Below are 21,806 nucleotides of genomic sequence, written 5' to 3' on the forward strand. Positions count from 1 at the left end.
AGAGAATGCTCTTTAACAAATATGCTTCAAGCAAGTGCATAATCCATCTGGTGCACTAAAGAAAAGTGATGCTGAAGCAAAATAAATTTTTTTTAAAGTTATATACTTGTTCAAATAAACAGCAATATTTTAAAAATAGAAGATACAATACCCTTTAATTAAGCAGGGTTATAGAATCATAGAACCATATAAATGCTTGGGTTGGAAAAGTATTCCAATTTCATCCCACCTTCCATAGGCAGGGACACTTTTCACTAGACCAACCTGCTCAGGGCCCCATCCAACCTGGCCTTGAACACTTGCAGGGAGAGGGCAGTCCCAACTCTGGACAACTTTTCCCAGTCTGGACTCATGTCTGGGATTGCCCCAGGTGCAGTACCTTACACTTGGACTTGTTAAAGTTCATTATGCTCTCGTAGGCCCACTTGTCAAGCTTTTCTATCATACACCATATCAGTTTGGAAAAACAATTTCCTGATAAAAAGGCATGTTTCAATGGTAAACATAGCTTCTACAATATTCTGTAATTGGGGCATATTGAACACCAGATTCACAACTTCTGTTTGAAAATATGCAGCTTTATAAGAGATAGGTAATTGGTTTCAAGTCAACTGTCTTAATTAACATACAGGAAAAAAGTGAATCAAAATTATGTAAATACCTTAAAAATGGTATTTTATTGCTTTTCAGACCTTCTACTCACAAAATTAAAATTCTTCCATGTCCCACAGGTAGGATTACAAACAATAATACTGTTATACAGAACTAAACTTGTCCAACATGGTCTTTGACAAGTCCACAATATGAACTTTGCTCATTTGGGCCAAACAGGTAACCAAGCATTACAGCAAATAATCTATTATTAGGTAAATATGAGATACATTTTACAAGGGCATTGCAGAACAAGCAAACATGCAGTTTCAGGAAGACTGAACTAGGATGAAATTTTCATAGAATCATAGAATCATTTATGTTGGAAAAAAACTTTAATTTCATCAAGTCCAACCATAAACATAACACTGACAAGTCGTCCATTAATCATGTTCCTAAGCACCACTGCCCTTAACCAGTCCAGCCATTCAGCCCTGAGTCATTTTTGCAATCTTCTTCTAGCTGTCCTGTAACTGCACAAGCCAGTGCCTGAACCAGGGCTCCAGCTCTCTCCCCAGCCCCTCTTCTGGGAAAAAAAAAGGCATCTGGACACACCTACCATGTCCTATGTGCTGAATTTGATGTCCATTTAGAGAAAAGACATATATGCCTTGTTGATGTGTATTGTCCATGTTCACTTGGAATGCATGTGTTTACAGTAGAGCAGCCAATTTAAGAAAGGTCTCCAGTATCTCACTGAGATTCTGAAGTTTCCCTTTTCTAAGTGTCCATAGCGTCTTAGGGCTTTATAGGTCGGCTTCCTACTGAATAAGAAGTAAAAAATCAGGGACTACCTGAGGATATTAGAGTTTACATATTGACTTCCATGCATGCACAAACACCAAATGGGTAGTGGCTGAATTGGGTATTGGTGCTGTACATCTTCACTTCAGAGTTCTTTGCATGATGGCAAGGCATGGTTGGCTGAAGCAGCTTTGTCTGAAAACTTTAAGATATTGCAGAAGCATAAAGCAAACAGCTCTTTCATCCCCATCATTGCCTCCAATGAGATATGGTGGGGTTTGCATTTCTTCCCAAGACTGAACATTTGCTCAAACACAGAAAAATAACTTGGCAGACGTGTACAACAGCACCACCTGGTGATTCCCTGCAAGAGCCACCTGCTAGCCCAGCACTGGTGTTACAAAACTAAAATTATCTGAGAAGCACTTCAAATACTCAAACATTGATGCTAATCTATATAAACTATGCTACATCTTAAATTGTTTGCATACTGTTTTGAAATTAATTATTCTCAGAATAATGTTTTCTTTCAATGATTCATGAGTAAGCTCAAGGGAGAAACAAATTTTTGAAACAGAATTTAATGTATTGAAAAAAAGGGTTTTGCACTATTGAGAGATTCTCTGACACTTAAAATGAAGACGATATTTTTAATGACTTAAGTGAAAAGGTATCATTATTGTTTAAATTAGTCTCTTGCAGCAAAAAGATTCTGATTTCATTGAAAAAAAATGTTTTAAGATAAATTTGGCCTGAGTCAGAGCAAAGAAGCCTTTGCAATGACATGTATTCCATGAATGTAAAAAAAAATGGTAGGATTGTACCTAGCACAAAGGTCCCAAGTTGGTAAAAATTGCCAGGAATGAACTTCCCACAAGAAAAAAAACCACACATTTTTTAAATATGTCACACCCCAAGTAGTGAAATATCTTAGCTATTTCTTGAGCACTTTTTTTTTTTTTGTATGTACAAGGATATTTTACACAATACACGTCTAAATTTGAATGTGGCCTTAGGGATATAAATGCTTCAGATGCCAAAACTTGGGCTTATGTAGAACACACAGAATTTCACTTTTAAAAGAAAGGTTAACCTCAATGAACACAAAGATTAGATATTTTCTAAGTCCTTGACCTCCTTTACTGAAGACAATGGAAACCTCCATTAACCAAACTAAGGCCAAAAAATGCACATATGTAAACAGACACATATGTCTGTGTGTGTCCACATATCCCTACATATGCACATGTACATTTACTTCCATGGGTATGTGTATATAAGTGTAGAGTGACCTTAGAAGAAATCAGCCTTTCTAAAAATAAGATGAGGATGAATGGTGGTTGTACAATGGGCTCCTTTGCTTCTCCAAAAATTGTGTGTCACAGTGTACTAAAAAGCATGAAAAATAATTAAGATTAACCTTTTTAAAAATGAAAATGTCTAAGCCCTACTTCTTGACAGCAGTCCTAACCCTCACCAGAGACAGATCAATCTGCAGCAGCAGCAGGCAGCTATTTAATGCCAGCGGATGGGGCCAGAGCCATGGGAAGTGCAGGGCTGTAGCTCTCACAGCCACAGCTGCTGCAATCCTGTGCTCAGGACTGAGCCACACACCCTACTTCTTGTGAGCAAGGCTACCACCAGTTTGACTTTTTGTCTCTTTGTCTTTGTTTGGCATCTTAATTTACATAGATCCCAGTTATCCCCTCTGCATTTGTGCTTTATTTTAAATGTCTAGGGTTTGTTTTGTTTTAACTTAAATTTTTGATTCCAAAATTCACTGAAAATTCATTGAGGTAAGGGGTAAGAACCAAAACCTGAACAGGATAAATGATGTTCTAAAGTGTGTGTGATGGTTTTTCTTTCCTGAGTGGATAGCCCCTCTTTAGTAAGACCTAAGACATGGTTACATCATGACATCCAGCCAGGGCAAAGTGGCCTGAACTAATATTGCTCTAAGATGAAAATACCTTCAGTGCAGCACAACACTATGAAGGGAACCATGCTTCATCTGAGAGAAGCTAAACAGGATCAGGACTACATTAGATGGCACACCTGCTGATCCCAGACCCACACTGCACTGAGTGCTGCACTACATGAGACTGTGAAGCTATGCTGAATCCTGCAGCTTCAACCTGACCTGCACCATGGCTGGGAGTGTGAGCTTAAAGCACTATATCATGAAATCTTCTCCACTCAGATATAATGCAGTTGCTTTATTTTCTTTGGAAAAAGAAGTATCCTCATCTCCACTGCAATTCCCAACACTTTCTGTGACATTTACAGGAGCAGATTCAACCTGGCTGCCAGATAGAGGTGCCTGTATGATATCAGTGTTGCTCTTCACCCTACAGCTTAGCTCCACGAGGACAGCAGGTGGTCCCAAGGCAGTGACTGCTCATGCTGTGGTACCCACAAGACCTATGTGGGAATAGGAAAACAAAAAAATCTAAAATATTTCATTTTCCTCTGTGTCCATGGGACTTGGCACTTAGACACTGGAGATAAAATGAGAGCTGGGTGGAAAACGTGGGGCCTCCTGTCCTGTGTGGACATATGGCTTTTTGGTTGGTCTCCTTCAGGTATCTCCCCTTATTACATTTGGAAACATTAAAATAACTGAATCGAGGATATAGACTCTACCAACTTCATTTTACAAGTCTAGAGTATACAGGAATCTTAAACGTGGATATGCATTTTTCTAATATTTTTTGTGTCACCTCTCTCACTCACATTCTGTTGTCATCTACGTTTTCTATGCTCTCTTTTCACAACTCATTTTCACCTTCCCACATGCAGGATATCTCTGGCAAGGGACATTTATATTGTAAGTAACCTGAAAGTCTGAGTTTGCACTTATTGCACTAAAACTGTCAGAAGTCTTATAGCAATAGGGAAATGCATGGCCCTCGATGGCCTTGAAAATACAATGTACATGGGACCTACAGTCTGTTAAACCCTCGAGTACACAATTCTGCCATTCTCTACATTCATGTTTGGCTATAAAACTTTAACTTTCATTTTGTTCTACAAAACAAACTTGAAATGCAAATGAAGGCCTAGAAGAGAGCAGAGGTCTGTTTGCACATGATTCAACGATGACTTAAGGAAGAGAACTGTCTTATTTTTAAGATAGGAAAGAAAAAGTGTCAAATCCCCTAATTTGATCAGGCAACCAGCTTTAATACTAATCTGGCACTACTTTGCATGTTTCCCAAAAAAAAAAAAAAAAAAGGGAAATTTTTTTTTTTTTTTTTTTTTTTTGAACCAGCTTTAATACTAATTTGGCACTACTTTTCAAAAAAAAAAAAAAAAGAAGGTAAACAAGTAGGTAAACACAAAAGAGACTTGGGCTTGGAGGTAACAAGACCTTCTGGGGAAATCCAAAAGTTTACAGTGTATGCTTCATAAAAATGTTTCTTCTTAAGAAAAAGAGGAGTTGCTGTACTCTGTTTGGGCACTTCCCCTGAGGATCTTCAAAGAAACCCTGGCAGATGAAGTGCAAACTCACAAGGGAGCCTCAGTAGATGGCACTCCTCCCCCTGAGTCAACACAGGGGCTCAGTTATGGATTAGAAGCTGTTCTTCTAAGGGGAAGGGGTCAAATCATCTTCTATAAGATTTGGAATTTAATATACACATATACACAAAACCACTTCTATTCAAGCTGTAATAATGTAAAAAACTTAAACAGTCTTGGACCCAACTGGCCTGGAGATACCTTTCTCCATATGTCTCAGTGTGACCCATTTCCTTCTAACTCCAGCTGTGGTGGTTGGAGTAACAGATGCTGTGGGGCCTGGAAGGGACCAGAGGAGCAGACCACAGTCTACTGCAATACAAAATTGCTTTTGAATATGAGGGGAATCTGTTCAATCTTCCTCTTTGCACAGGACATGACAAATGCATTTGTTTTGTTGCCCTATTTGGATAACTTATCCATGAAAATATAAAATCACCCTCCTGTTCTACACAGGAGATGATTGCAAGGTTTAAAAAGGTAATTTTTGTAGTTGTGCAGAATTTTTTAATTATTTTTTTATGTTTAGAACAAAAAGTCCACAACAAGCAGTTTCTATTAATATATACAGGAGAAATCATATATTTACATCTAGCTAAGTCAGTTCTCATGACAGAAATACTGATTTACACTGCAGTTCCTTCAGGATGAATTTTCCATATATTTTACTCAGCCGAACAGCATTTTCCTAATACTTGCTGAAGGACTTACCAATCCATAAATGTAGTTCACATACCTCTATGTTATCTTCCAAATCAGAGTTTGGAAGAAAATTGTAAAGTTCAATGACAGATAATCTCAAGAGGGAAAAGTAAGAAGATCTAGAAAATAAAGAATTGTTGGAACAGATATTAGAATTTTCCATTGCAAATTATCGCCACGAACCGGCTGTCTGGGAAGCACTCCAACCTGATGTTGGGTTCTCTTTGATAACGTGGTGTTTCTAAGCAACATTTCTAGTCAGTCCGTATGTATGAGTGGTCAGCCACCACTTGGAAACTTCAAAACATGAATTTCTTTTGTTAGATGCAGATCCAATTTGCTGTTTGGTTTTCATGTGAAAAATACAGCCAGCTTTTTAAGATACAGTTTTTAAAAAGGGAAAAAAAAGGAAGCATTGCTGAATATTGTAACAGGTTTCAACACATATAGCAGCATGTTTAATTTATTCAATACTACATTAATGAACCCCTTTTTAGTTCTTAAGCTAAGCAGATGGGTATTCAGGTAGCATGTGTTGAAGTTGTCAAGAATTTATGTTCTAATTTCTTTCACATAGCAGCCAAAGGCACTTCTTACATAAGAATGACAGTGATAACAATTAGCTGGTCTCTTCAGTCAATATGTTTCCACTACAATCCTAGATTAAATATTTTCAGAATTTGGACCTCCTGAACCAGAATTTCTGAAGTTCATTTCTTTCAAACCTTGTATGTGAAAAATATGTTCATTCCAATCCTACAGAGTCCACAGACTGTCTGTCCAGCTTGCATCTATGCTTTGCACACATTCAAGTGCAAGGCATATATAATGATTAGATAATTCATAATTTAATTTGGAAACTGTTCCCATCTCACCCAAAAATAATTATAGTTTGATATGTAGGGTTCATCTCACTGATAAATAAAGAAGAGGCATGTTCCTGTGAAGCAAGCAATAATCAGTTCTGCAACAGACAGGCTCTCTCATTGTGACAGCAGAAGGGACCCAGACCAGGAACTGGCTCATGGACCTTGACAGAGACCTGTAGACTGCTGGCAAGGATGGAAATACAGTGGAGCCACAGAAGATCACAGTGTTTTGTGAAGTTAGGCACCATTTCCTGGGGATGTGCTTGCACCTCAAAGACTGACTGCAGATCGCTGGCAAGGACAGTTGCATTCCACACTCATTGCACTCCACATTCAGGCAGAAAATATTTTAGATTTCTATAAAATCATCCTATCAAAATGAATATATTTTATCAACTCAGATCTGGAATACATGCATCCTACCAGTGCTAATTATAACAAGACATATGGTGAAACAGCATTTCATATTGAGACAGTTTGGGGAATTTCTCTACTATGATTTCTTCTTGACACTGGAATCTTATGGACATCTGTCAGGATGTAAGTTCCAGCAGGAATGTGGCACACTCCGCTCCTTCTGATCCTTTTCTTCCATATTGACATAAAAGCCAGAGTAGGTGACAGAAAAGTTGCTTGCACCTGGTTCATGGCTAAAAATACTGAGCCATTAAACTTTGATGATCCTCCATTTAAGTGGAGCACACTCGGATATGAGATGGCAGCTATCCAGAGCAAATGGTTATTTCAAGTCTGATTCCCAGGAAAGATAGTAATTGAACTACAGATTAGTTACCAAGAAGCAGATCATCTGATGCACCTTATCTAAAGATACCTGAGGTATAGCAAGGGACTTCAAGAAGTTGTTTCCTCTGAGATTACTTCAGAAGAAAGAAAGAGGAAGCAGACAGGACAGAGAAAAACTAAGTGGTTCAGACCTGAAACTGGCGAAATGTTACGGACAACCCAGAAGATCCTGACCAAAGTCAGAACCATCCAAGGTAAAAAAGAAACTTAAACAGAAGGATGAATGTGGAAATGTTTTGTCCACAGATGTATGCTTCTAATGCTAGCTGACAGAAAATGACATAATCTTTATCACACATTTGTTCACCTCAGCTATTTCATATCTTTGAGGAAATAAGCTGTGGGATTATGTCGACTATAATGTGGAGTTCTGGGAAAAGATATGCATGGAGAAGTAGGGGAGGAGGCAGTGGGCTCTAGGAGTCTTCCTTTTCTGAAACAATAGTAGATAAAGAACATATCAAAGAAGTCTGCTAGAAAGAGGAGCTAAATCATACTGAGACTAAATCATAAGAAAGCTTAAAACATTTAGATATCTTGTAATATTACCCAAACACAGCAGCTTGGGATGTACAAAGCGAACTGAGCTTTATCAAGGCTATGACACACACAGTCCTAGCAAAATTAATTCATCTAGCCTCCAGCTATGTGTTCCTTTCTTAGCACACTGGCTCCCCTTGTTATAAGTCACAAGAGTATTTCTGTCACAGGCTCTCCCTTTCACAACAGCCAGCCTTCACAGAGGCCTGAATTTTGACTACTCTTGGGAATCATCCCAAGGTACTATAGATGGAGAGAGGGGCCTTTTTAACCTTCTCTAAAGCATCCATCAGAGACCCAGGCAGTCCATGGACTTCCTGAGTGCAGCAGGAAAACAACCTAGAGCAACATTTTGCATTTCACGGCCATGTGAAAACATAACCAGATGGATCACAGGCGCAGGCAGCTTCCCTCGCTTGGTCTGGCTGCAGGCACTGGGGACACCCATTGCTACAGCACCAGGGGTACAGCATTTTATGCCTTTCTCCACCAATGCTGGGTGCTTTTCTGAATGTGCCTGGAGCACCCTGTATCTTCATGGAGAAAGGCACAGTTCTCCTCTGCAAACTTACTGAAACTATGAAAGATCTGTATCATGCAATCATGCAGTCAACATGTCATCTTTTAACATTCAGCATGAGCAGAACTTAGGTGGCATAGAATTTAAAATCCTGAAGTAAATTTTAAAAAAAAAAAGACAGAAGGATGTTGATTTAAGCTACAAACATTTAAGACCACAACCGAAGATCTGTATCATGCAGTCAACATGTCATCTTTTAAAATTCAGCATGAGCAGAACTTAGGTGGCATAGAATTTAAAATCCTGAAGTAAATTTTAAAAAAAAAAAGACAGAAGGATGTTGATTTAAGCTACAAACATTTAAGACCACAACCCGTGAGAAATACAGGTGAAGCTTCACCAACAAAAGTTATAAAATAAATTAATATGTAGGAAATTCATCACAAAGACACTGAATGAATTCTCAAATAAAGGAAGCATTCCCAGCTATCAATTAATCTGTGTAAAATATTCTTCAACTTTTTTTTTTTTTTTAAGCTGGTTCCATGAGCTGTGGGTGATTGTCCACAAATATGTTTGTCACCAAATGCTGTGAAGAGATCTGTGTGACAGGGACTTCCCAGGACAGACCTCAAGAACAGCACAGAAATCAAACCCAAGGTCCATCTAGGAGTTTCTTTAAAGAGCAGTGAAAAGTAGATGGTTAAAGAAAGTACAAGTGCTAGGAAAACAATATGATATTTTGTCTATTACATCATTCCAGCTTCTAGTGCCGTGTAGATAAGTGACTTCATAAGCCATATGTTATAACTTTGTGGTTAACACTGCTTGATTGATTTTCTGCTCTGGATTTTAACTGGTCACTACATCTGTGGTTCAGACCATGGGCTCATTTCATTTCCTTCTCTCATGAGTGTTTCCATGCTTTCTACCATGCAGGCCACTACACTTGAAGTAACTTCTGCCTATTACTTCATTTGATTCTTCCCATCTTAAAACTCAACATTTCTGCAGAAAACCTCTGGGAAAGTAGCAATGAAAAGATTAATGAATGTAACTTTCAAATTGTGCATATGCTCAAAAGTTTGATCCAAAATCTCTTTGCTGACTAAGCAGAAACCAACATGTATTTAAGTCATTTATACACTACCTCCAATGTGATTTTGTTGTGAGAGATGCCAAAAAATCTTATAGCACTTGAAAACTTAAAAGTGATATAAATTAGGCTTGAACTTGAGATCCTACATTACCAAGGTTTGTTCCCTAATTTAATTAAAGCAATAGTGTTTTCATTGCACATACAAACAGTTGTTAATTTGACAATGACATTTGGAATTATATTTACACAATGTGCATCAAGATATTTTTGCCAGTTAACATGCTTGGTGAATATTCACAAAAATCCAGTATATCACCAGATCAGATTTTAATATTATAGTACCAATAAACATTACAGTCCCTTTTGCTAACCTTCATCAATCTCACCAGTCCATGATTATACCATTCAATGCTGTGAAAAGAATAGCAGAATCGTTGACTGTTCACAAAGTCATTCAAACACCTTTGGGTGTTTGATAGACTTGTCTCTTGCCATTGAGTCTGTAAATATGAAATCAAGAGATCAGCTTTCTATACCATAAATGACACCCAAACTTTAGATTTACAAGATGGATCAGTCTTGAAAGACTCTTTTATGTCTTTGAAAATGGGGTCCAAATGATTTATGTCCCAGCTGATCAGTCCAACAGAACTGCCATTTGTCATTCCCTTTCGTTTTTTCGTCCAAAATTTCTTGATCAGATAGCATAGGATGAAGCCATCCTTACTGGGACCTTTTCATTTCCTTTACCTGACAGCTGTTGCAGTTTCAGAACAAAGCCATTTTCTTGTTCTGCACCCCTAGATGCCCCAGATGTACATCTACACATTATCTCAAATATCAGCTCTTCCTGCTTGGTTCCTCTAGCTGCTTTAAAGGTCCTATCTTCAGTCTGAAGAACTTGATTATCTTTCCTTGCTCACCTTAGTAATCACCATGACATTTTCCTTCCTCTCACCAGGACCCTTAAGCCCTCCACTGACTCTTCATAGCCTGCAATGGGAAGCTTCTTGAGGATGCCAACACAGCAGCTAGCCTGCCTTCTGGTTTATCCAGTTATTCTTCCAGGGGGAAGCCTGTATACACACTCTGCTCTTGATCTCCCACTTCAAATCTTTTCCTGCACTTAACTGTCCTGTTCTGTTGCTCTCCCTTGTCAGCTTTAAAAGGTTCATTACTCCTTCTATCTTTCTTATCCTACTTTCCCACCTCTCAAATTTTGCCAAAGTATCTTCTGATATCTCCAAAGAGTTCCCTCACCAGCAATTGACTTTTCAAAAAAATTTCTGCAAGTCTGTGTCTGTCCTGCCCCTCTTTTTCCAGTTATTGGATTCAACATTCTTAATCAGTTCCAGTTGAGGTGCGAATGTTCAACCACAGGAAATTACACTTTGGTTTATTTGGCATCTCTCTGACAAACACTCCTCTACTTCACAGAATTGTATAGGGTGAGTCCTTCCAGGATCAGAACACTTTCCAAAGTCTTGGTTTGATTACCCAAAATATTTCAGGGTGCAAAATCAAATGTTATTCTTAACATGTTTGCAATCTTTTAAAAGTCAGGACATACTTTACTTGAACCTTCGACCTGAGTGATCAAGAGTTGTGTCCTACACTCATTGTGAGAGATCCTTGGAACTCCTTACTTGCATGGAGTCAATCAGAGCATGGGCAAGTGGGGCTCAGCACCTTCAGGCTCGCTTTGCAGTGGTGAGGGGGTACAGGTCCTGCAAGTACCTTTGCAAACTGCATTGCCTTTGTTGCATGGCTTTGTTTTAAAATAAGAAATCCCATTGCAGGCTTTGCCATTCAAAGTGCTTAAGGTTAAACATGTAAATATTTTAACTGATGTGAAAGAAATGGCCTACATGCCTGCACATGTGATTAAATGCTTTGGTGGGTCAGGCCAGAATGCTGAACACACGGTTGAATCAAGCAATGAGTATGTATATAAACAAGATCTTTACAAACCGACACAAATTTCTTTAAGAATCTCATAACTGAGTTCAGCCCTTGGCCTAAATGTACTGGTTTTAGTAGGAAAAGGTTAGCAATTAATTTAGCCTTACTTCTTTTCTGATGTGAAGACAAATTCCTTAAGTGAAAGTTTGTGGTGTTAATTTTATTTGTTACAGACATATTTTTGTCAGTTGCTATACAACGTTATATGATGATTTACAGTATTGACAATATGCAAAAACTTTAAAAATATTTGGAGTTCTATTTTTACCAAGCTTCAGTTGCTTTTATGAAGGATGGTGTTTGTGTTATTGGCCACTGGAGCCCAGCTAAGAACATCAGAACATTATCCTGCCCTGCCCCTGCAAGTAATGAACTCTTTTCCAGTCTGTAAAATGTTGGTGTTTTGTGGTTTCCTGTAAGGGAGATAGCAGCTAGCTGTTTCTGCTCCCACTGAAGATGGGGTTGTCAGCTTGTATCAGAAATTGCAGGCCCCTGCAAGCATCAATGCAGAATTAGGGAAGGAGCATCCCTTTATTTTATTTTTCCATCATTACTACACCACTGCAAGTAATCTCCAACCTGATAGCTCCATTAATAGTCAGCCTGTTAGCCACAACTCCAGGACAAGTAGCAGTGATGTTTTTATATTATCAAAGTAAATAGGGATTTACACATACTCTTTTTATCTTGATTCTGTTTCTTTCAGTAGTGAAATTACTTTTAGTAGTTGCTATGAATTTCCTTAAAACTTCTAGCACTTCTTCCTTTGCTCCTACTTCTATACTGAAACATAGCACAAACCATTTTAAATGGCATTAAAATTGTCCCTTCAGAAGCCTTCCAATAGAATTCCTACTTTATTCTGTCATTTATTCTGCACTTTGAGAAGACAGAGCTTCCATTGATTGCTACACATTCATATAACTGGGATTATTTGTGTGGGGTAAGAAAACTGATAAAAAATTAGAAGCGACTATTTTTGAAAATGGATGTGGAAATATTCCACCCTCTCCAGTGCTGATCTCCTGTCTACAAGTGGAGGTTCCATGCACCTCAAGCATGCTAGCGCTAGTGAGAATGATCTTTGCAAATGTGCTGCATGCAGCTGGGAAGGGAAAAGAGTCCAATGCTCTTGCTTATTAACATTCTTCTTTGTTTCTGCCCTCTCCAACTCAAATGTTTTCTAGATATTTTTCTGGCAGCTTTAGCAGTATTAATGCATTCCAAACTAGACAAGTTTCTACTTCAATATCTTACAACTAACTCAATATGTACTGACCTCAAACCCAGGATAGTAGTAATTTGATATTGCAGCTCATTATTGTTACTCCCAGCAAGTTTCCCCTTGGAAGTGCCTGATGCTTCCCCCTCCCTCTCACACACCCTCCCACCCTCCATTCAGAATTTGTTTTTAATTGTTCAGGAGAAAAAATTTAGACTGTGAGCCAACTATATATTTCCAGGGGGTACAAGATATTAATAGAGCTACATCGTGGCCCCATATATTGTAATAAACTGTGCTGTAATTTGTTTACCCACCGTAGACAGTAACTAACATTCAGATAAATGGAGTTGGCGCCTGCGAGATTTATGATATACTTCTGTGCTTAGCAATGTTTAATCAGGGAGTTAAAATATTACAGTGTAAAATCCTTTACAAGCATGCACAAACAGAGAACTACCATTAGAGGCTTGGCAGACATACTCAGTGTCAAATAGTACCTCCAGACACTCTCAAAACACAAAGAGGAATATTCAAAGCAGCTACTAACTGACTAGCATTATTTGAGAACCACGTCAGAGCTCAGTTTTTTAGGGGGGCTTGCTTTTGAAGTGACAGAATGATAGGCAGGGACAAGTGGGCTTGTCTGCAGAGCCCATCAAGCTGAAAGAAGTTGGGGTGGGTGGAAAGCATTGAGGTTGGGGCGGGGGGAGGGAGGTGAATTTTGGTCAAAAAGGTGGTAGATGCCTGTCACAGAGCTTAGACTGTTTGGATAAGACAGGCTAGCATGTGGGGGGATCAGCATGAAGCATCACACCTGGAGGAAAAGACAACTAGCTCCAGCCTCAGTGCCATAAGCCTGGCTCCACAAAGTCTAGCCAACATCTGGAATGGATATCAAGAGACACAGTGCAGCCCTGACTGGCGCTCTACTCTACCTTTGTACTTTTCACTGCAAATTGAAAAGCAAAACAGACATCAAGGATATATTTATATAACTGTCTTCAAGCTGCATTTTCTACTCCCATCTGCTGCACATGATAAGTTTCAAGTGTTTTCTAATAAAAAAAGAGGAATTTTTTTTTTTTACTCCTTGTTCAGTATACAGACTGACCTTTTTTATTCACAGTTTTAAAGGAACAGTAAATATTTTACAGCCAGAGGAAGTGTCAGCACTGTAAGACTTTCTGCTATTGACATTATTTAACCACGCTGGCTATTGAGCCAAATGTGACAGGGTGTGAGTCTGTGCGTGTGCAGATGCCTGCATTTGCCTCAGTGTGCAAATGAGCTCGTTTGTGTGCATTTGTATGAGCACGTGTGCTTTGAAGGGGAATGTTTCTGAGATTTTTTCACTTTATTTTCACATCATGCTGCTGTTGTGTCACTCAAAGGGGGAGGTGAGCCCTGTATGTTCAAACAAGAGACCCTGTGTAAACTGCTCTTCAGGAGGGACGTGCTGAAGGAATGCAGCCTCCATATCAAAAAGGCTCTGGTTTTGCTCTCTGCTTCCCAGCTATGTAGCAGATGAGACCAGATCAGCCTTCTAGTCAGGTTGATTAATTATGAGGGAAATAAGCAGGATGAGAAATGGTTACATTTGACTGTGAAAATTTGCCTTCTGACCATAAGACACCAAGCTGGGCCCGGCCATACATGGGTTTTGGCAGGGACACAGACAGAATGGATTGATGCCCTCCTCAATAGAACCAGAAAGACTCAAATATTACAAAATATATTCTGGATCACATGGGCAGTGATATGTATGAGTAGCCATGAGAAAGTACAGTTATCTGAAGCAGTGAAGTTCAACCTGTGAGAGACAGTAAGAACTAGAGATACACCTCCAGCCCTAAGAAATATCTCCTCTTTAGCAGAGAGCCTGATCCTTATCTACCTCATCTATTGGTATAAATTAGAGACAGCTGCATTAGTTGGAGTTATGCTCCATGTAAAATGTTCAGAAAAAAAAGCTTTTTGAGTTCAAAGGTGAGAAGTTTCAGCAATACTAGTAACAGAAATAATAATCCTAGAGAAATTGGCTAGAACATCAAAACTATTATTTGCTATTACTTGTTGCTCTCATTAGAAAGGAGAATCATACTGGGAAAAGCTCCAGTTTCTCCCCATATTGAAAAATTCCAATTTTCAGCTGTTTTAGTACTGTGAACAGGAGATAGGGATGTAAAACATGCTGTTCTGTTTTGACTGCACAATTCACCTTAGAAGCCTGGAGAACCAGTAATATCTCTATCCACTCCTTTGTAAAATATATATTATTCACACATTACAGGGAGAACATGAGGCTTAAACAATGTTTCTAATTAAAATAATCCTGAATTTTGTGTTGGAAATGTACTGCTGTGTTATGTGCATCTATTGAAAGAGAAATATTTTTTCTTTTCCTCAGTGGAAACAGTAATCTTTTTTCCATAAAATAGCATTCAAGGAAAAATATGTTTTCTTTAAAAGAAATTTTATTTTTTAGTAAGACATTTGTAAAAGTGAAAAATATTGTTTTCATCAACATTTCTTATATGAAAAACCCCATCATTTCTAATCCCCTTTACTTGTAATGTGCTTCAGAATTTTCAGTTAAAAAGTGCTGTATAAAATAATATATTAATAGCATGGTAAAAAGGTATATATTGTGAAACCCCATGAATTTCAAAAGAGATAGGAGATGTTTTTAGCTGAACTTGTCTAAAGTAATATCTCAGTCAGTGCAGTCTGAAAAGTGGATCATTCCATAACATCTATTGATAATCTTTCTGTGTTAGCTAATGAAACATTTGCTCTCTTCCATATTATGGAAGAAAATACTAATATCTGATTTTTGTTTGCTGATGTGTTATCAGCAGCAATTATTTTGTTAGACAGCTTAGAGATTTTTGTATTTGGGGTATTTTTTTTTTGCCATTTAAAAGCCTAGAACTTGACAGCATTTGGAAAATGGGGTAACATAGGATCTATGAAGTGAAACTCAAGAAAAAGTCAAGCTGGTGAGAAATCACAAAAAGGAGAAGACTATTCTTTAACTGAAACCAGTCGCTCTGAATGAATCAGGCAAATTTCACAGACAAAAAAAAAATTAATAATGCTTGCTCTCTTAATTTTGAAAATATGTTTTTCCTTTGAAATCTCACTGGCAAAATTCAGACATCTTCCCAATGTAATTTTATAATTTACTACTTCTGAAGCTATAGTCCCAAGTGAATTTATCACAACAAAAGTAGCATATGACAAAAGAATTGCATGTGCTTTTAGTATAGAAACTCTGTGGAAAGAAACTCCAGGCCAGTGTTTGGACACAAAAAAGGAAGTGTTATTTCAAAGCAGTATTTGAGATCTGTTTTGTCGTGCACATCCATTTAAAACAAAAGATCCATGAGTCTGCTTTCTGGATAGTAGGACATTTCATTTCCCTTTTAACAGAGGGGATCACAGATCAAAGAAAAGCAGCCAGGTTGGTCAGAGGGAAACACCAGCATTTCCTGACCCCATTACTTGTTTACAGATAAACACCAGACAGCTGTAAAAGTGGCAATATGTTTTCACAAGAGAAAGAAGGAAATAGAATTGAATAAATTTAAAGAAACAAAAATATATGTCTAAATTTGAAAGTTTGAGTTTGTTTAATAATGTTGCTATAGTGATTTAGAATACATTCAATATTATGTCTCTATCATTTATTTGTATCGTCTCATTTATTAAATTCTAATTAAAGCAGTTTTACTCTACAGAAGGTCTAAAGAAAACAGAAAGTCATCTATGCAGTTTGTAGTGACTTTTCAGTGAGGGTCTGAAGTACACCATACAACCAGGTCACCTCATACACCATAGAGAGTAATGACATTTGCACACTGTAGAGTTAGACATGCCCCACTGAAAGGCCCTGACTGCAAATTCCACATCAAAATTACATGAAAGTCCTAAAATATGCTGAATGAGGTTCAGTTTCTTAGTTTGTTCCTCCTTCACGTTTCATGTGGTATATTTCCCAAACAGGGAACCTGCTCATTCTCTCTGTTTACCAGTATCTGCCTGATAAAGTAGAACTGAAAACACTGTGTTGTGCTGGAACATGAAAAAGTTCAGAGTTCAAAACAATTGCTTGCTACAAAAATAAAGGAAGGCCTCTCCTATGAAATCTATGAACTCAAAACAGGGATACAGAACTAGTCGTTGCCAATAACTTTAACTTCATTTATCTATATTTGGCAAAAATTGTGCTGCAGCTGGAGATGAAATGCTGAGCTAAATAACTGCAGCGATGTGAGTTCCAAAACAGCAATTACTAAGCTGTGCTGCCTTGTGTAAGATTTTACTTTTATTTATTGTATTTAAAGAAACTCTGTATCTATGTACAGTACAACAAGAACTGCCTGATCAAATAATGCCTGATTGCAAGGCATCTCAGCTCCACTGTCAATAAAACTCAGTGTTTGGGAAGCAGAACATGTTTTTCATGAAGCCCTACTACAATGCTATGCATGGCAGTTTTATAGTTCCACATACCTTTATATTGTCTCTAATTGCAAGGAGTAACTTCTATTAAACCTAAATTTGGCTTATCACAAATGATGAATGTATTTTCTTCTTAGTGTTAGAACAGCTAGTCGTTTTAAAAGGCTGAAAGAAAGGTGCACACAATCTCTTTCTTCATGGAAACAGGAACAAAAACCCCCATATTAATAATGTGGTTGGAGGAATTGCTCACCAACACTATTACTATCATCTTTTTTAAAAAGAGAACAATGAAGCTGGGGGCATATTCCAAGCAGATGTTTTTGTTCTCAAAAGAGAAGCCCAAGTAGCTGTAATAATGGGTGTTCTGTGGTACTAACTCCACATATGTGTCTACTATCACAGTGCAGCCTCACAGTGGCCTCCCTCTAAAGCACTTCATCTAGGGACATGTTGACATTTCAGAGAAAGAAAAGGAGAAAATGAAGTGACATATGAGTATTCTTCTAGTTGTCCAAGAAAATGGATGCTGACACCATAAATCTAGCTCCTTCCCAAAAAGTAATGTGACTGAAATAATATCACAATGCCAGAAAAGCTGACTAATTGTCTAGATTCCAAAACTGACATAATTTTTCCAAGATGACATAGTATTATTAGTAGTATCCAGTCCCTCAAACAGTGAGTTTTGTCCTCGTTGACCATATTTTTAACTCCCTTTCTCTTTACTCCCACAGACAGAAATTCTGATACAGAGTCCTCCCTGCTTTCAATTTCTTGGTCATTCATGAGGTTTTTAACCCTAACTAATACAAACTCTCTCACTATCAGTCATTTTCTAAATGCAGTCAGCAGCATTTCTTTGGGACAAACTGCCTTTCAGCAGATGGTTCCCAAACATTTATGCCCAGTGAATCATTGCTGCCCTTCAAATTAACCAAAATTACCCTGCACTCTTATAATTTACTTGAAGGCAATAGAAAAATTCTTAATACATTTCTAGATTTCATTTGCAGATTATCTCCCATGTTTCCATTGACTGACCACAAGTCACTGGTGAATACAAATAGACTGATCTATTAGAACTGGCGACATTTTTTCTTCATCATCTGCATGCTGGAAGCCTCTAAGTCAGAGAAAGTAGCCACATGGCTTATAGTGGGTCATATTGCTTAATTTGTTGCTAACTTCACCAATGTTAGATTTTTCTGTGCTTAGGGAGAACCAAGCTGGATCTTTATATGTCCTGGAATGCTTCTGTATTTATTTCAACATTCTGGTAAACGCAAGAGATGGAGATTAGCCTCTTGGCACCTCCTCTGAAATTTTGGGCCCACCTTGTTTCATTGAATAAATGAAACTCTAGTCCAGCACTACACAGAGATACATCTTTTGCTCCGATTTTGCTACTCCAATAGATTTTGTGATTCCATCCTTTGTTAAATTGCTTCATTTCTGAATAGAAAGGAAATCAAAGTAAGCAGAAACAAGCCAAGGAAAGGAAAAGGAGTCCAGTATGGAATTTTAGATGGAATTTATCCACCTTTCATTAGTGGGTATAGTTTGTCAAAGCCTGACTTCTCTCTTCATTTATCCATACTACTGGTTACTCTTGCAGTTCCATGGACACAATGTAGAGATATTTCAGTGTTAACCTACAACTGCATCATCACCAAAGTCATCTGTAGTTGTTGTCATAGTACTTGTTAGTATAGGAGACATTTCAGAATGGAAATGAGGCATTGCTAAGCACATGCATCCAGCAGCCATTTGCGTCCCTAGATCAGCTCTGCTGAATTGACTGAGAAGCTAATTCCAAAATTCCCCTAACCTGATATTCCAGCCTGATCAGGTCAGTGATTAGCTGCTCTTCACAGCCAGGTCCTTGTACCTTGAAGGATGTGAAAACCACATTGTAGTTTACTCTGCAGAGTCAGTAAGAGATGGTAGAGTGAAACATTTGAACAGCTATTTTAAATTCAGTAAACCAAATGAGCCGAAGCATTCCAACATCAGTGCTAATGCTTTTAAAATAATTTTGTTTTCTGTTTTTACATCAGAAAGCTCATACTTTCATGGACATCCTGCTAAAAGAGAGAGACTGCACACATATTTCCAGGGTAATCTAACTTGTACCAGAGGCTGGTAGGGATTAAGTGACTGGATGTTAAGGATGTTGACACTCTGATATATGGCTCTCGGCTTCTACTTTAACATCTTACAGCCATCGCACATGTTCAGTGTTGTTTGGGCTGTGGTGTTTCAACATAACACGAAGCAGGAACTACAGCAACATATAATTTACAATGGAGAGTCTACATTTTACTTTCACATATAGAACACATAGACAATTCTTCCTTTTAAAGTAAAGTTTCCTTGTTCATTCATCACACACCACTAATCACCACCACTTAGGCGTCTTAAAGAAAATGATGTACCATGTATCAGAAAAACTGACAGGGCAAACGACTGAAATTGAACACATCTGTACAAATTGTGAAGAAACTGCAGGACTCTTAAACAAACAATAATAATGGCAGTCACATTTCTTTTCTAAAAATGGAATCATTCCCCTGCCATTTACAACGGTTTAGTATTTATGCATGTCCACAATTCTTCAAACCACCCTTCTTGAGTTGTTCAAGGCCTAGATTGTGGTTCTGTCTCTTTGGAAAGATTAACAACTAGACAAGAACATAACAAAATAACATCCTGCCTAACTCTTTGTATTCAGCAGGATAATAGCACAAGGAATCTTCTCTTTGCTAACAAGGTTACATTCTGCTTCAGAAAGGTCTTTGTACACGCAGATATCTGATTGCACTTACTCTTTGCACTGAGCTTACTCTCCTTTATCTAATTCACTGCCCTGAGGCAAATTAGATAATTATCTTCTGTTCTATTCTTAGCTATTAAATAGGAAAGACTATGGTGTTGAAACTTGTGTTAATGTATATATCACCTTGGTAATGGAATCATTTGGTATCTTCTTCCAGCTGATGATATGCGTTGGCTGTTCTTTGTCCTCTATCGAGTTTTCCTCCTCTGGGCTACAGTGTCCCAGATTCTCTGCAGCAGACCGAACATAAAGTTTATGTCACCTCCACAACCACTCAGATAGAGACTCAAGAAAATAATGTCTTCTAAAACAAGGAGCTTCTTTTGGAGCAGAAAGATTTCAGCTGAATTCATGTGGTAAGATATAGGCTGCTCACAGATTTTCCCACTCCTGCCTCAAGCAGACATTGTGCTTTGCCCTTCTAGAGCCATGCATCCTCATTCACATCAGGTGCTGACATTTTCATAAGATAGCTGCAGTGCAGGTAAATTACTGTCAAAGCAGTAAGGCAATTCCCATTTCCACACTCTTCTAATCTGCCTCTGCCTCACTTCAGCTCCTTATGCTGATTTGAGACAGTAATTCTTTCATTTTTGGTGCCAGCTGAGGGCCAGGCTCACCAGCCTCTTGGCTTGGTATGTCACATCTGTGAAGCTCATGGGTTTTTTGTTTCTACCACAGAACTGACTTTTACCTGTTAAAGGAATAACTTAGCTCCATACACAGGAACATCCTGCATATTTCAACCAAGCACAGCATTGCTGTCATTCCAGCCTGACTATGGCCAGTGACTATTCAGATACCAGGTGGTGATAAACCTCATATTGAAGCTAAAGTATCTTTTACAAGTGCACTATTGCAGGTTAGCTTGTAACCAGCAATCTTCTAAAAGGACCAGCAAAATCATATTGCACATCATGACTTGTGGTTTCAGCAAGGAAATAACTGAGTAGTTAATATTATTTGATAGCAAACATTTTCTGAAGAGAAAATATTGTCCTAATTTTTCTAAATAAGAAAAAATAAAATACATGAAAAACAATTTATGAGGCTTACTAGAGTCAAGGCTCTCAATTTTTGTTTTGTTGGTTGGCCTGTTGGGATTTTTTTGCTTGTTATGGAGATATTTTCTTTCATGATAGAGAGTGCAATATTGTTAATAACAAAGGATATACTGTTGATTGTAGATCTGGCCTGAAAATCATTCAGCTTACTTTCACTATAAGGTCAGAAATAACAGTTACGCTGTTATTAAATCCATATTCTAGCCCAGATACTTTCCTAGCACTTTCCTTCATATGGCAGACAGGAGCTGAGGGGAGGCAATAGTGAGGGACAATAACAGTGGGGTCTCACTCATCCTAAAACATTGCATAAAACTTAGTTTGTAATTTTCATCTGCCATGCTGAACTGTTTCTCCCTAAATTCCCAAGAGCAGCCAGGTGAATCAGGAAAGTATAAGAGTGAAGATTAAACAGATTTCCTTTCCTACACTTGCACTCAGATGAGGGGGGAAGGGCTCCAAAAAAACAGTTAACTGCTTTTTTTTGAGAAAAAAATTAAAAATTGAGATGGTGCCTTTTAATTTGCTAATTAACAACTTTTACTGTGGAGAACATTGCCAAAATGGCTGAGATTATTTGATAAAGGTTCATTAGAGAAGAAGAAAAATAGAAATTAAAGGAATGAAGATCTTAGATAATTCAGAATGTTCCAATGAAGCCAACAGAGCCAAGGATGCAATTTAGGGTACATAGTTTCCAAATTTTTGTTTCCTGTATTTTCACATATTGCCTACTAAAGCAGCCATTATGAGCAACTCGATAGGTGCTGTGGGTTGATTATATGACAAATCAAGATCAGGTGA

Source organism: Passer montanus, unplaced genomic scaffold (assembly GCF_014805655.1).
Source record: "Passer montanus isolate IOZ18808 unplaced genomic scaffold, ASM1480565v1 scaffold34, whole genome shotgun sequence".
Taxonomy (NCBI): Eukaryota; Metazoa; Chordata; class Aves; order Passeriformes; family Passeridae; genus Passer; species Passer montanus.